General features: G+C 46.9%; 1 protein-coding gene across 7 annotated transcripts in view; it reads right to left on the reverse strand.

The window, feature by feature from the left end:
* The window catches only part of Specc1 (sperm antigen with calponin homology and coiled-coil domains 1), a 281079-nt gene that overhangs the window by 220989 nt on the left and 42672 nt on the right, over positions 1-17418 (reverse strand). The window contains exon 1 of one of the 7 annotated variants that reach the window (XM_052757168.1): positions 15079-15098. The exons of 4 other annotated variants lie outside the window; for them this stretch is intronic. The gene's annotated coding sequence lies outside the window, so the exon portion shown is untranslated. Of the gene's footprint in view, positions 1-5825; positions 5944-13519; positions 13539-15078; positions 15099-17418 lie in introns of those variants that run through there. 2 more of the 7 variants (XM_052757165.1, XM_052757164.1) reach the window with 2 other exon arrangements.

Genomic DNA, 17418 nt, shown 5'->3' on the forward strand with positions numbered 1-17418 from the left:
ACTGAACCCCCACCACATGGAATGCTGTGGCCCAGTTGCCAAGGAATCTGTCTGTCCATGTGAGGCTGCAAGGCTTCTTGGGAGCCCTATCAGTCTAGGATGAGAAAGGGAGGTAGGAACTGGGTTGCAAGATACTGAAAGAGCTCTTTCCTCGGGAGAGTCAGTGCTCTCCCACCACACTCCCTAGGCCTGCTGGGGCTCCTTGGCAACCTGGCTCCAACACCTTGAAGCTACAAAGGAGCATTTCGGCAACAGTGGCACTGCCCAGGTGGTGGAGGTAATATGCCAGGGGCTGGCTCCCATCTGTGGTCCCCAAAGCCATGGAGAGAGATGCCTGTAGGACTGTGAACAGCAGAGGCCTTGGGTGCAGTGGTCACAAAAACAGCACCCACCCCAGGAAGTGTGCTGGCTGGGAACAGAAGCCACATGGAGCCTGTGTGGTAATTAACATCACTCCTGGGATCGACCTTAAACAGCAGGGGAAGGCAGAATATAGCCGAAGTTTCTATGGACATGGAGGATCATGGGACCTCATTTGCAGCTACGTTGTCACCATGGTGCCCCAAGTGTCGAGGACACCCACCATTCCCTGGTGAACCGTGAAAGTCTAGCCCTCACACACACATAGGGCTGTGGGTGGTTACCATTGCTCAGAGCACCGCGAGTCCTGGATTTCTTTATTGTTGCTGGATTAAGTGAAATCAGCGACGCAGCTATTTCTTTTTTGTTCTCGCATTCCTGAATTTCTTTTTTCTAACCCACGGGCTTTAGAGATCTTCCTGGAGTGCCAGCTGGCTAATGAAAGCAATTGCTGTGCTTTGCAGGGTTAATGCATTCAGTGCCTGCAATATGCCCCATCTCAGCAACAAATGCTTCTCAGATTGTGCTTTAAATACACAGAAAACCCACATGCGGAGGGATGATGTTGCCGGCTGCTCCTGGGATTACCTGGTTGTAACCCACTCTTTGCCCAGTCCCCAAAAGTAACTACAGGTCTCCTATTCCTTGTTCTCCCTCTCTGTTGTTGATCCAGCTGGGATTTCCCGCTCCCCCAAGCTCTCTTTCCCTCGACCCTTGCCCTTCACTACTCCCACTCATGTCCAGGCTGTTCATGTAGATCTCATCCATTTCTCCGTCATTGGGTGATCCCCGTGTCTTTCTTGGGGTCCTGTTTTCCAGGTTTTCCAGAAGCAAAGTGCTAGAGAGGCCCACAGAAATCCACAAAGATACCCCCACAACAGACTGCTGGCAATGGTCGACATACAGCCCGAACTGACCTACTCTGGTGATGGGATGGCCAAACACCCTAATTGTTGTGCTAGAAACCTCATCCAACTACTGAGGGATCTGGATGCAGAGATCCATGACTAGGCCCCGGGTGGATCTCTGGGAGTCCAATTAGCGAGAATGAGGAGGATTTATATGAGTGAGAATTGTTGAGACCAAGGTTGGATAAAGCACAGGGACAAATAGCCAAATGAATGGAAACACATGAACTATGAACCAATGGCTGAGGGGTCCCCACTGGATCAGGCCCTCTGCATGGGTGAGACAGTTGATTGGCTTGATCTGTTTGGGAGGCATCCAGGCAGTGGGCCCGGGTCCTGTGCTCATTGCATGAGTTGGCTGTTTGAAACCTGGGGCCTATGCAGGATCACTTGGCTCGGCCTGGGAGGAGGGGACTGGACCTGCCTGGACTGAGTCTACCAGGTTGATCTCAGTCCTCGGGGGAGGCTTTGCCCTGGAGGAGGTGGGACTGGGGGGTGGGCTGGGGGGAAGGTGAGGGGGGCGGGAGGGGGGAGAACAAGGGAATCCGTGGCTGATATGTAGAACTGAATTGTATTGCAAAATAAAAAGAAAAAAAAAAGTAACTACAGGGATAGCAAATACAGCAATCAGCTGCTCGATCTGTGGCCAGAGTGGTGGGACACAGACAGTTATGTCACAGCCCTCTTTCCTGAGGGTGGGCTTGTTATGATAGGGTCACACCTAATCTTCAATGAGCCACCCAGCTCTTCTTCATTTCAGGATAGGGGACACTGAGTGCTCCACATGTGGCCCTGGTTCCCTTCTGCCCACTGCTCCTGGCACACAGACCCCCAGGCACAACAGTTGCAGGACACCATCACCCAGACCCTGGCCTCCCTAAGGCCACTTAAACCCTAGAACACCAGGCTTCCCTTCCCTGCATCCTTTCTTCCTAACTCCCTTCTCTGGGGACAGTGCTGAGACAGCCAGTCCTAAGGGCGACCTGTTCCCAAGCTCCCAGGCCTCACTTCACCTCAGGAAGGTCCCCACCCATGGCCCAGACGCCCTGGAGGGAAGGCCTCTTTAGTGGTGCAGCCTAACTGAGCCCAGCTTCTGCTCCACAGTACATTTTAAAGATGGATCACAGACTAAAATGCAAAATCTAAGACCAGAAAATATCTGAGAGAACAAGAGGAAATCTTTGTGACCACAAGTGAGATAAAGGTTCCTTTGGTATAAGGTAAAATAAAATTTAGGACCCTCCTAGTGCCGGGATGGTGGAGATGAGGAGGACCAGGAGTCCAAGATTAGACTGGTCACATAGTGAGGCCAGCCTGGACTATATGAGACCCTGTCTCAAAATACCAAAAAACTAAAACAAAAACCCTCACAGATTGGAATTTATCAAACACAAACTTCTGTTCTTCAAAAGATGCTATCAAGAAACTAAAAGCCTGCCGGGCGGTGGTGGCGCACGCCTTTAATCCCAGCACTCGGGAGGCAGAGCCAGGCAGATCTCTGTGAGTTCGAGGCCAGCCTGGGCTACCAAGTGAGTTCCAGGAAAAGGCGCAAAGCTACACAGAGAAACCCTGTCTCGAAAAAACCAAAACCAAAAAAAAAAAAAGAAACTAAAAGCCACCCAACAGGAAAACACAGACCTGGAAAGGACTTGAGTTTTAGGTTTGCAAAGAGCCCACGAGACTCAATTATAAAAACTAAAAGCTGTAAGAATAACGGCAACACTCACAGTTCAAGAAAACATGATCAAAATGTAAACAAACACTTCAGCAACGAATATATCTGGTTTGGGGGTTGTTTGTTTGTGTGTTTGTTTTGTATTTGAGACAGGGTCTTTCTGTGTAGCCCTGGCTGTCCTGGAACTCAATCTGTATGTAGACCAGGCTGGCCTCCAACTCACAGAGATCCTCCTGCCTCTGTCTCCAGACTGTTGGAATTAAAGGCATGCACCACGATGGCTGGGCTGCAACAAACATATCTGAATGGCAAACGGACATAGAAAAGATGCTGAATGCCACTAGTCGTTATGAAGGGGTAAGGGAGCGGGGCTGGGGACAAGCGCTCATCCTCCTAGCGGAACTGGAGGAACTCACATTCAAGAGCAGACATGGATTGTGGGAGGGCACAAACTAACACCATCATAATGCAGCTATTAGAACAGCAAAAGCAGAAAAAAAATCAAAAGGAAAAAGACAATCAAGCCCTGGCAAGGCTATGGGGCCACCACGGCCCCTGATCTGCCGCCCGCCCGTGGAAAGGGAGAGCACTCCTGGAAAACAATGAAACAGTTTCGTAAAAACTATACTCTGACATAAAATCTAGGAATCCACTCCTTGGTGCTGACTTAGAGAAATAAAACTTTCATTTAAACAAATGTCCTTGGCAACGCTGATATCCAAAGAAGCTTGATTCCCATCATCAAACCCCAGAAATAACCGTGTTACCCTTCAGTGGTAGGTAGAGAGAGAGACTGGCATATCCCTGCAGTGGTAGGTAGAGAGAGAGACTGGCATATCCCTGCAGTGGAATACTACAATAAAAAAGAATGAAATGAAATGAAATTTCTCAGTGGTAGAAAAAAAAAGCATTTCTAAGGCCCATGGTTCAATATCCACCACCACACCAGTTGATAAGAAAGAACAAACTGAAAATATGACAATCAAAAGCAAAGAGATGGGGGCTGGAGAGATGGCCCAGTGGTTAAGAGGACTTCCAGAGGACCCAGGTTCAATTCCCGGCATCTACATGGTGACTTACAACTGTCTGTAACTTCAGTTCCAGGAGATCCAATACCTTCATACAGAGTATATACAGGCAAACACCAATGCACATTAAATAAATAAACAAACAAATAAATAAATCTACCTTTAAAAAAAGTAAAGAGACAAGATACAGCACAGGAGAAAGTATTTGAAAACTATAATGAACATAAAATAATCCAAGAAGGCATTAATGTCCAGAATACACAGGGAACTCAGTTCAACATTGAAACAAACAACAAATAATCTGATTAAACAATGTGCAAAATACCTGAAGAAATATTTCTCCAAAGAACATATACTTGAGAGGCAGAGACAGGACTATCTCTGTAAGTCTGAGGCTAGCCTGCTCTACATAGTGAGTTCCAGGACAGTCAGGGCTCTATAGAGAAAACCCATCTCAAAGGAAAAATACACACACACACACACACACACACACACACGGCCAGTGGTTCTATTTTAAAACACTCAGTGCTGGATAGATGGCTCAGTGGATAAATCGCTTGCTGTGCAAGCATGAAAACCTGAGTTCGAATCTCCAGAACCCAAGTCATGCGTCCTAAGAGATGGGAGTCAGATGAAGGCGAATCGGCTCCTACTATTTCCTTTGCTTTGGTACACAGGGAGATGGGAGGTCGGGCCCTAGAAAAACCTAAGAGCTGGACGGCTTCATGCTTTTGCCTGTTCAGCAAGCATTCTGGGACTACCTCATGTACCTCAGACACCGTAGCAGGCATCGTGGCACAAGGGCAGGCAACATCAGCCCCGCCCCTCCCACCTAGGTTCATGGTCCAATACAGGGAACAGAAAACACAGATTGCAAAAAAAAAAAGGGAAACAGGCAAGAAGGGACCTGCCCAAATCAGGAGGGGAAGCCTCTGGGTGACATTGTGGTGGTGGCAAGGGCAGGGGGCGGGAGGGAGGGTTAAACAGCATTAGGGAAGGAAACATCAAAGCCAAAGGAGGGAAGCCAGTAGGTGGGACTCAGTGCTGCCGGTGGACCTGGGGGGTGGGGCGTGCTGACCACATCATCCGTCTGTCCTGTGTGCCAGGACACAGCCCTCCTCAGGGACAGTCTCCAAGACCATCAAATCATACATCAGCACAAGCTGGTTCACCAAAGCCGCTGTACAGCCTTTCTCCATGGAGGGGCCATTCTCCACCAAGGCTTCATGTACCACGCAAAGCCGGAAGGATTTACTTTACCTCATCAGAAAGAGAGACTGACCACAGTTCCTTGGAGGCCTGAGTACCCCAGAGGTCCTCACAATGCTGGACTCAGTGGACCCTTACTTATAACCTAAGAGCATCTCCCAGGACCCCATCCTTTCACCTGCCTCTCCTTCCCCTCCTCAGCTCCCCCTGCTCGCTTCCCCTAGGGGAGGTGGGAAAGGCCACCTGTGGCTCATTCTTCTGAAGCAGAGCTACCTATTTCAGGCCATTGCAGTTCTTCTCATGAGGAGGCCGTTACTACAGCAACCAGGTATGGCTTCCACACAGACCTGCCTCGGGGGACCCCTGCTCCCCAAGTTGTAAGGCATTACTGACTTACCTCAAGCACTCTCAGAATTACCCCCAAATCAATCCGTGTCCCCAAGTCTCTCTCTCATCTCTCCGGCAGCCTTCGTACGGACAGCACAATCAGTTTCTGCTTGTTAATGTCTCAGCCTGATACATTTCCTTCCTCCCTATAAACAGCGGTCTCTGTGACCAAACCCACCCTGCCGCGAGCCCTCCCAACAGGGCGTTTTAAATCTTAATTGTTACACTTGGCTTCATTTCACTCTCCAGGTTTCTTACCCAGTCATTTGGCGTTTCCGTCTGTTAATAGTGTAAGCTGGCTTGGGGGAATTGCAGAAGTCTCGGTGGCTGGCGCTGGCAATGACTATGGGAAAAGGAGTTGATGACTAAATTCTGTAATCCTGGAGGAAAAAAAAACGTTGAGGTGGGAGCAGAAAAAAAGACAAGGCAGGAAGGACTGGAGTGACGATGGAATTGGCACGGGGTGAAAAGGGACTGGACGTTGGCCAAGGAGGGGCCCCAACAAAGATGCAGACACTCTGCAGGTGCTTCCCAGAAGAGCCACAGCTTTACGTCCCTCCTGGCTCAGTATCCAAAGGACCCCCTCGCATCCTCAGGGTGGCTTCATAGCTACACTCACAGTCAGTGACATGACTCTTCCGTGTGTGTATGTCTCTTCCTCATCATGGCCTAGACCCTGCCCCCCCCCTCGCCCCGGGACTGGCATCTCTGGCATGTCCTTATCTCCCAGGGGCATGCTGCTGCCTGCTTCTGATTAGGTAGTGATGTCTGCTGGGTATTTAACTAGATGCTATAGTTTGCAAGCATCCTTCAAAGGTCTGTGTGCTAGAAGCTCAGACCCCAGTATGATGGCATTTGAGTTGGGGGATCCTTTAAGAAGCAGGGTCTGTCAGGGCTGAGTCTACTACAATCATTCTGCTCAACGGACACAAGATCCAACTGCCCTCCAGACTTAGATCTCTATATTAATACAGGCCTCATCAGAGTTTCTTTGTGTGGTGGACAGCAGTTAATGGAGAAGCTCACAACCGATCAACATGTAGAGAATAAATGTCAGGGAATTGCTCATTCACAAATGGGATCACACAGAAGAGGGCTGGGAAGACCCTAAGAGCCAGAGATTAGGGAAGACCAAAGCAGAGCTGTGTCTTCTGGATGAGTTCATGGCAGCTGTGGTGCCTACACCAGACCAGCATGAGATCAAACCAGTCAACACTGGAGCATGGAGGGGGAGGGGTGCATAACCCACCCCAGTGTGGAGTCATTTAGACAGCTGATGACTTCCAAGGGGAGGAGACTCAGTTTTCTTAAGGGTATAGACTCTGATGTGTTGACTATGATCCAATGAATGGCCCCACACAGGAGTGTGCAAGCCGCACAAATTGGACTCAATACACAGTTGTTTGTTTAAAGAATTAAGGCAGGCTGGGGACCAGGACTTTAATCCTAGCACTAGAGAAGCAGAGGTAGTTGGGCCTATGTGAGTTCAAGGCCAGACTGGTCTACAAGTGAGTTCGAGGCCAGCCAGGGATACACAGTGAAACCCTGTCTAAAAAAAAAAAAAAAAAAAAAAAACAAGGAAAGAAAGATAGATGGATGGAGGGATAGATGGATGGAAGGAAGGAAGGAAAGAAAGAAGGGAGGGAGGGAGAGAGAGAAGAAGGGATCTTAAAACAAAAATTATAGAAAGTGGGGCCTGATGGGAGATGGCTAGGTGGCTGGAGGTGCCACCTCTAGAAGCAATTGACTTAGCGTTCCAGGGACTGCACCAGCTCTGTGATGCTGTCCTCTACCACGCTGTCATCTGAAAGCCCTCAGCAGAGGCTGAGCACACAGGGCTGCACATCTTGTACCTTTGCCTCCAAAACGATGAGCTAAGAACTGCTTTTGAATATATAAAGTACTTGGTGTCCCTTCTTCTGCTATAGCAACAGAACAGAGATTAAGAAATTGGATGAAAGGTTATTTTGAACCTTGGTTGGCAGCTTTGAAACAACGAGATAAAGAACACGGTGACTCTGGGGTGCCACTGAGCTCAGGAGGTCGTCACCACATTAACCCTGAGAACAGGGACAGAGCAGGGAAGAGGCCAGCATGCATCAGTTCAGATAAAGAACCAGTGACTCTGGGGGTGCCACTGAGCTCAGGAGGTTGTCACCATATTAAACCTGAGAACAGGGACAGAGCAGGGAAGAGACCAGCATGCATCAGTCCAGCCATGTTTCCTCCAGTACTTGGTGTTCAGCTTTCTCAACAAATTCCTTGCCTCTTCTTCTATAACCTGATTTAGGCTTCTGCTGCCTCCCAAATACTCATTGCTGTTAAAATCTGTCATCTGCTTTCCCAACTCTACATCTGGGATCCTGTTCCCAAGAATCTTCTCGCCTGTAGGTCTGAGACATTTCCTGATTATCTATTTATGTTAAATGAATATACAAACACAGACTCACAAGAAATTCTAACACTGAAGTATATCTACCCCAAAGAGAAACAGGCCTTGCCCTGGGTCTATGTCCCTTTCTGCGGGGAACATCACACACAGCTTGGTATCACACACCCAGTGCTTTTTACCATGAGTTTGTATGCATATATAAAATAATTATGTTTCTTAACACAACAGTAAGAATTTAAACATCCATTTGATCACACTATATATTCTTACTTTAAAATGTACGCTCTTGAGTAGGGAGATGCCTAGTTGGGAAAGTGCTTGCCATGCAAGCCTGGGGACCTGAGTTCAGATCCCAGCTCCCGGGCATGGTGCCATGTGCCTGGAATCCCAGTGTGGGGACAAGCCACCCTCTAGGGCTTGCTGCCTATCCAGGCTAGCCGAATCAGTGAGCTCCACGTGCAGTGACAGAGCCTGTTGCCGCTGAGAAAAATACTTGATGTTAACGTGTGGCCTCCAGATGCCTATGCAAAGGAACCTACACACACACACACACACACACACACACACACACACACACACACACACACACACACGCACAATCACACAAAACATATGGTCTTGTCTTTTTCTTTTTGAGACGGGTCTCACTATGTAGCTATGACTGTTCTGGAACTCACTATGTAGACCAGGCTGTCCATGACCTCAGAGATCTGCCTGCTCCTCCAGTCTGCTGGGATTAAAGGAAGGCCTGTGCCACCATGGTATTTTCTAAGACAAATCAAGAAGTCCGTGGTATTTCTTAAGATAAATCAAGGGTGTACATTATGCATATTTTACATTTTGATCTATTTTGTAAATTTGCCAAATACAAACATTTCACTCATTTTTGTTCCTGTGCGTTAAGATTGCTAATCTTCACTTCCATATGTTCTCGTCATTGGTATGACTCGCGTTGTTAGTGTTTTGCCAAATGGCGTTGCGCGCCTGTGCACACCCACTGTGACTGTGAGACTGAACACTGTGTACTTATCGGCCTCCTGTATTTTTCCAGGAATCACCTGTCTAGAAGCTTTCCCATTTTTCTAGCTTATTTTTTTCTGATACCTGGGAATTCTTTATTACACAACAGTCTTTGTAGCAAGTGTGCCCCACATGCTTCTCGCTACCAGCCACTAGCCTGTCTTCACGGTACAGCAGTTCCTAACCTGTGGAGTCTCCAGATTACAGGAAAGGTTTTCTTAAGCCAAAAGGACGACACATTTGACACTATAAGACACATACAATGTACATTTGTACATACAAAATACATATATTTACACTTTACATACTCTTTATACATCTACACACACCAGACACTTTCTGCGTGTGTTTGAAAGTGTAGTTTTTATTTCTTCACCTCCAAAAATCCACCTTATCTAATTTCTTCTGACAGCTACTTTACATTCCACTCTCCCTATATGTCACAAAAGAATAAATTACCATGATGTGCTAATGAGACAGAAATACACCTCCCCTCCACACACATACACACCAGATTATCCCAAATCTTACATTGAAAATGTTAAAGACATAAAAATGATTATGAAATCCCAGCACTCAGGAGGCAGAGGCAGGTGGATCTCTCTGAGTTTGAGGCCAGGCTGGTCTGCAGAGCAAGTTCCAGGACAGCCGGGGCTGTTAACACAGAGAAAACCTATCTCAGAAAACCAACCAACACACAAAGATTATGAGATAATAAAAAGTGGGGCTGGAGGGAGCGCTGCCTGCTCCTACAGAAGATCCGATTTCAGCGCCCGGCACCCACGTCGGACAACTCACTACAGCTCGTAACTCCAGCTTCAGGAGATGCAAGCACCCCTTTCTGGCCTCTGCAGACACTGCACTCACATGCACAACCCTCCCCACCACACAGACACACAGATACAAAAATCTTTAAAAATATATCAGAGAGCATGGGGTTCCTTATAAATGACACTAGAAAAACAGTTTAATATTATTATTAAATGTCACTTAAATCCACCATCCATATCAACCAGCAGAGTAAATGGTAGAAGGAAATAAATCCCATAAAGGACAAGACTCAGGGGGGGAAAAAAAGGAGAACAGATTCAACTGTGGAAAAAAAATACTAAATGGCCCTATGTTTTTCCAATAATTCATTTTTATTTTATTTATTTACTATTTATTTTAGGGGTTTTAGGGATTAAACCCAGGGTCTTGTATATGGCTAAGCAAGCATCTACCAAACTCATTCTTTCATCCCTTTGGTTATTCGAGACAGGGTTTCTCTGTGTAGTCCTGGCCGTCCTGGAACTCACTCTGTAGACCAGGTTGGCCTCTAACTTAGAGGTCTGCCTGCCTCTGCCTTCCCAAGTGCTGAGATTAAAATCGTGCACCGCCACCACCACCACCCGGCCTTCCAAATTCAACTTTTAAGATTTATTTTATTTGAATTATGCATATGTGTGTAGGTGGGTGGGTGTGTATACTTGGGTGCTGGTGCCTGCAGGGGTCAGAGGGAGGTATCAAATCCCCTGGAACTGCTGTTCTAGGCGGTTGTGAGCTACCTGGAGTGTGTGCTAGGAGGTGAGCAGAGCCCTCAGCAAGGGCAAGAAGTGTTCTTAACCACTTGGCATCTCTCCAGATCCATGAAAAAATCTTCAGAAGGTTAACAATGAGCTGGAGAAAGTAACTGGCAAAAACATGACAGACATCATGCTGTGACCGACCGACTGACTGCCTGACAGAAACAGCCTGAGGAAGTAAGGCCTCTCTTCGCACTCATGGCTTTACAAGTTTCAGACTGGGTTAGGGATGGGAGGGGGTGTGTGCTCCTCTCACAGAGGAATCAGAGCAAGGGTGACAGGAAAGAGCCCCGAGTGAGGCACACCTCAGGGCTGTCGTCCTCCAACCAGGCCCACTTCCCACCTTCCCACCAAAGCCAATGTCTCCTCAATTCTGGATCTACCGGTGGATGAAGGCATGGGTTAAGTCTGAATCCTCATCTAGTCATCTGTGGGAACGTCCTCACAGAACGCCTGGAGTATGCTTTATGAACCCTCTTAGGCATCCTTGGTCGGATCAAGTTGACATTCAAGATTAACCATCACGTATCGTCCACTAAAACCTCATGAAAATCGGCAGAGCCAAGATGGGTGCAAGACCTTAAAACACAGTCCAAACGAGCATGTGAAATGGAGGTGTTCAGCCTCACCCCTAGTTATCCCCATGGTGGCAAATAGATGCGATGAAGATGGAATGCTCGCACACAGTGGGTAGAAAGTAACCCAGAAGCACCTATCAGGCACCATGAAAAAGCTCACACCGGGTCTGGAGCAGCTGGGGGTACAGCCTGCGCTTCATGCCAGGCTCTGTGTTCAGGCCCCGTGACATACACCAAGTGTTCACACCCTTTGACCCAGTGATCCCACACTGTCAAGTTTTCAGATATAACCCATAAACATGGGAAACATTCTTTGACCAAAGAAAGTCACCAAAGTGTTATTTATAATGCAAGAAACGGAAGGAATGAAGAAGGGGGGGAGGGGAAAAGACAGGGTGGAACGGAGGAGGATGGAAGGGAGAGAGAGGAGAAGCAAAGCAACCTCATTTTTTAGTTTTAAAATTTTTTATTTTTCCAATTAATTGATTGATTATTGAGACAGAGTCTCACTATGTAGTCCTGGCTGGCCTAGAACTCACAGCGATCTACCTGCCTCTGCTTTCTGAGTGCTAGGGTCAAAGGCACGAGTCACCACACCCGCCTTCTTTTTTTTTAAACCTAATTTTTAGAAACAGACTAGTTAATTTATTGGGTGATCACACAACCGGATGCTATGCCTTATTTAAAACAACTGTAAGAGCGCACCACACTGAAATACTCTCAGGCTCACTTACAAGCAGAAATACAGAGACATTCACAGCTGACTTAGAGTGTGGGCAAGTCACCGTTCTTGCTAACTTCCAATTGCTCACCGTTGTATCGGAGCGTAGCTCTGGACCAGGAAGTCAAGACAAGGCTTCCCACTTTGCCTGCACCATCACCTGTCTGTCCGGCTACCTGACCTTGCTGTGCCTCCACCCCCTCACGTGTGAAGTAAAGGCCACAAAGCTAGCCACCTCAGGAGCGACTGTGAGCCATGAATGGCTGGAATAGCGCTTGCAAAGCACATGACAGCGTTGTCTGTTCCAGGGTGAGAACTCCAGAACATTACTTTTGTCGTTTAACATTTGAAAAATAAAACTGAAGTGAGTTTTTTTTTTAAAAGGATGGCTTACATGCAAGAGTTCATTTCCAATTCCGGAGTTTTAAATGAAAGCCGAGCGCGGCTCATTTTGCATTCTCCTCTGCCTTTAAGGGGTTTCTGTCTAGATGGCACTTGACAGTAAGTTGCTTGGCAATGGGAAGGTCCTGGAAAGTGCAACCCAGCTACTCTAGAAAAGACCCCTGGCCGGGCAGCGGTGGCACACGCCTTTAATCCCAGCACTCGGGAGGCAGAACCAGGCGGATCTGTGTGAGTTTGAGGCCAGCCTGGTCTACAGGATGAGTGAGATCCAGGACAGGTACCAAAACTACACAGAGAAACCCTGTCTCAAAAAACAAACAAATAAAAAGGACCCCTAGGTGGCATAGGGAGTGTAGAGAATGGAACTCTACTGGGACAAAAGGAGCCCCCTGGATGAGAGCTCCAGCAGAGGCTGCAGAGATACACCCTTCACCTTTGCATTCTGAAACGGAGGATACATTTTGCAACTTACAATATGAACTCCTCCAATTTCTGAACTAAACCATTCCAATAAAAAGTTAAGAGTCGACCGGAAAAGAAAATCAAAATCCAAAGCCCAGAAAACAGAGTAGAAACTAAGAATAGAAATCCAGGCTCCTTTGTAAGATATATCAAAGTATTGACAGGCTTCTGCAGGGTCTGGGAAGAGGGTCACAGAAGAAACCACAGAACACATAGCTTCCTAGAAAAGCCACGACCACTGTCCTGTCATTACTTTGAAATTCTCCCATCTGTGATTTCAGACCCTAGAACAAAGTCTGGCCCAGATGTTGAGCACTGGGATAGAATCTACCCTCTGCTAGATGCAAGATCACACTCCACATGCTGATGTCCTCCAGGAGAAATGACTCTAGATCCTTCTGTGGATCAAGAACCTTAGCTAGAGGTTTCTCTCCACAGGACTTTAGACTTTTACCTCAACCCAAAGAACACACCAAGCAGGCCTAGTCTCCTTCCTTTTGAAGAGACCACTCTGTGTTTCTAGTGACTAGCACCCAAGGAGAAGGCTTCTCCGAAGAATTTTATACAGTAGCTTCAGCATGAATCATCCTGACTTTGCACGATGGAAAAAAAAAAAAAGTGACTCACAAGAAGACGGTTCCTCCCAAGATAGTATATGAGTTTCAAATGCATTTTCAGCCCCCAAAGCTCCTGTAGTTCACACCCCCAACAGAAGGCAGTGCTGCTGTGTAAGTGGCGACCTCTTCCCCAGACAGAGCCATCTCCTAAGACTTTCCATCCCCATCTTAAATAACAACCAGCTTCTTACTTACTGCAAAGCCCTTGAGTCCTGGGAGCCGCTGGCCTCAGTCAGTAAGCCCTCTGCACTATTCTGAGCCAGTTGCTGCCTGGGAGGAAAACCACATTCAGCGAGCACTTGGGCAAGGCCTGCTCAGGAAGCAGGCGGGCTCTGCTCCCCACGCCACTCCCTCCCCGCCCCCTAACACACATACTTACAAGTTCACATATATACGTGATGCAAAATCAAATTTCTCTCTGACTGAGTCCCATGTACTTAGTTTAGACTTCTCCAAAATTAAAAATGTAAAGATGTTGGCTGGCTAGGAATAAAAGGGAACTCCAACCCACAAGGGGCACAAATACAGACACCCTGAGATATCTAACCAAAAGAAAAAGCCAGTCTGGCCTCAAGCTTCAGGGCCCCCCAACCCCCATGAGTGCGGCTGACTGTGGAGTTCTAGGTTGAGAGGAAGTCAGGAACCAGGAAGCTCTTCAAAGCAGGCTGCTCCCAGGAGCCCACTGAAAGATCTCAGCGGCCTCTTAACCACTGGGCTTTCAGTAATTTGTTGTGATTTCCTTTTTTCATCCTAAATAAATAGGTTCATACTTAATTTTTAACTCAGAAAGCTCCCAAATGATACACCCACCCTCATAAGACCTGGCTGGCCTGCCCCCTGCTGAGTCCACTATATGGACTCAGCAAACCCCTGTGACCACTAGCTGCTGCACCAGGGGCAAGGACACTTTGTAGGAAACATATGCAAGAAATTCTGTGACGGTAAACACCAAGGAAACAGCCTGGGAAGATGAGGCAGAATTCACTGTAAATAAAATGCAAAAGCCAATGATGGGACAAGCGTACCCGCATAGCCTTTGGTTCCGTTGTCTGCTGGTACAATGCAGGCTACGAAATAATCACAAACAAGCATGTCATCACCTCAGTGTGAGGTGTCCTCCGTAGGCTCCTGTGTTTGAGCACATGGTCCCCAGCTGGTGGTGATGCTTTGGGAGGGTACGAGATCTTTAGGGCATGGAACCTGACTGGAGTCACTGGAGATGGGTCCTTGAACGTTCTACTGGATTCTGGCTCCAGCTGGAGCGTTCTCTAACACTTGGTCCTTACCATATGGAGACGTAGCTATGGGCTCCTTCTGTGCCCACCCTTAATGAACTGAGACCCTCTCAAACTATGTGCTAAATCAAGGCCTTCCTCCCTTCAGCCACTTCTATCAGGCGTTTTATCACAGACATGACCCAAAAAAATACAAAAAACAATGGGGGTCAGGATAACCTTGGTTATAAACAACAATAAGTAAAATACTTAAAAGTCTAATTGGTCACATTACAGTGTGTCCAGATCATTCACCCTTATGCCACGGTCAGCAACGATACTTTACCCTCTATCTGCACTGAATGTATTAGTCTGCTTTCCATCCTGTCAAAATACCTGGCAAAGTCAAATAAAAGAGGGAAGGTTTGCTTTGACTCAGGGCTCTAGAGGAGTCAATCTACAGTTGTTAGTTGTTTGGAGTCATTATTTCTGGTCCTGTGTGGTACAGCACACTGTACATGGCAGAGCCAAGCAGCTCACCTCATGGCAGCTGGAAAAACCAGAGAACCAGAAGGGCCAGGGTCAAAATGTATCCTCCAAGAGCAGGATCCCAGAGCCAGTGAGATAGTTCAGCAGGTAAAGGCACTTGTCACCCAGCTTGACAGGTGGATCCCTAGAGCACACACAATGGTGGAAAGAAAGAACCAAATCTACAGCATTGTCTTCTGATTTCTATCCCCTCCAACAGCATTAGCATGTACACACTCACACATACATACACACACACATATACACACGTGCACACACACACATACACACACACATAAATATATATACACTGGCACACATAAAAACATACACCCAGACATATACACAACACACACATATAAACACACCACTCACATATACATACACACTCACACAGATACACACTCACATACACATTCATACACACCCAGACACAAATACATATAATAATAATAAATGATTTTTTAAAAGAGAAGAAAGTGCTGCTAATGACCTAATTTTTCCAATGAGGATCACCTCCTATATTTTCCACTATCTACCAGAATCTCTTCAGTTATCAAAGCACAAATCAACTAATCCATCCACAAGATCAGAGCATCCACAACCCAATAAACTCCCAATAAATTTCTGGACTAGAGGTGAGGCTTTTGACATGTGAGCTTTTGAGGGTCCTTTAAAATCCAAATAATAGTGGCTGGGGACACAGCTCAGTGGTAGGATATTTACCTGGTGTGGTGGTTTGAAAGAAAATGGCCCCCAGAGGGAGTGGCACTATTAGGAGGTGTGGCTTTGTTGGAGGAAGTGTGTCACTGTGGAGGTGGGCTATGAGGTCTCATATATGCTCAAGCCATGCCCAGTGTTTCAGACCACTTCCTACTGCTTGCAAGTCAAGGTATAGGATTCTCAGCTCCTTCTCCAGCACCATGCCTGGCTGCATGCCATCAGGTCGCACAATGATGATAATGGACTAAACCTCTGAAAATGTAAGCCACCTCAATTAAATATTTTCCTTTATAAATGTTGCCATGGTCCTGGTGTCTCTTCACAGCAATAGAAACCCTAAGACAGAAGTTGGTACCACTGACTAGGGTATTGCTGTGATAGGCCTGACCATGCTTTTGTTTCAAGAAATATGGACCTTGGGACTGTGGATTAGAAAAGCAGTTGAATGCTTTAAGTGCTGCTTAATGGGCTGTACTAGTAGGAACATGGAAGTCAGTGGTGCTGAGCATGATTTGAACTGTGGGTGCCTGACTCAAGATGTTTCAGAGGAAAGAATTTTAGTATGTTGCCTAGACACCATTCTTGTGACATTTTGGTGAAGAATATGACTGCTTTTTGCCCTTGTCTGAAGAGTCTGCCTGAGTCTAAAGTGAAGAGTTTTGGATTAATTCCATTGGCAGAAGAAATCTCAAAAAAGCCAAGTATAGACACTGTGGTTATTAGTGGTAACTCTAATGAAGATTGATAATGAAAAGGAGCAAGCTGAGCAGGGTAAATTACAAAATGTAGAACAATTTGAGGAGAAATGGACACCAGGAGTGGAGTTAACTGGGATGGAGCTAAGTCCTGTGTTCCAGGAGATGAACAGATTAAGAAATGAAATAAGGAGAGTGGTGACCTCAGGGCAAAATCCCACCCAGTCAATTTTGACTTGTGAAAAGGAATTAAAGAAAAGCTTAGAGCCAGGTGTGGTGGTGCAGGCCTTTAATCCCAGCACTGGGAAGGCAGAGCCTGGCGGATCTCTGAGTTTGAAGCCAGCCTGGACTACAGAGCAAGTTCTAGAATAGCCAAGCTTAGGTAGTGAAGGACACTGTTGAAAACAGAAGGCTGGTGAAGATGTAATTGAACAAAGGGGCCATGTTCCAGCCCCAGTAAGCAGCAGAACTTGGCAGCTTCAGCCACATAGCTCTGGCTTCAAGGATAGAAGAAAGGCGTTATGGAACCTTCCTCCGTGACTATGGAAAGCCGCTGAGGTCATATGTCAGGGGTGTCCCTGAATGGAGCCTACAGAGGCCACTGTGTGAAGCTGTATAGTTGAAGCCTGGATTGCCTTGGAGACCCCAAGATGTTGGAGCTATCAGAGCCATGGGATATCTGCTGAGGAAAGCTGCTAGAAGGGAGTGGAACCAGCCCAAGGGAAAGAAGTGTGTTGCATTCAACAGAACTGAAAGGAGCTGGAGATCTGAAGAGCCCTTTGACATCAGACATGGAGATGCAGAGTTTGGAGCTTGCCCACCTGGTTTTTGGTCTTCCTTGGTCCAGTATTTCCTCACTTTCTTTGAAACTGTTATAGACTATGGGGACTTTTGGAGATGGACTGAATGCATTTTTGCATTATAATATGGCTAC

The sequence above is a fragment of the Peromyscus californicus genome, unplaced genomic scaffold (assembly GCF_007827085.1).
Source record: "Peromyscus californicus insignis strain IS unplaced genomic scaffold, ASM782708v3 Scaffold_3__1_contigs__length_106647218, whole genome shotgun sequence".
Taxonomy (NCBI): Eukaryota; Metazoa; Chordata; class Mammalia; order Rodentia; family Cricetidae; genus Peromyscus; species Peromyscus californicus.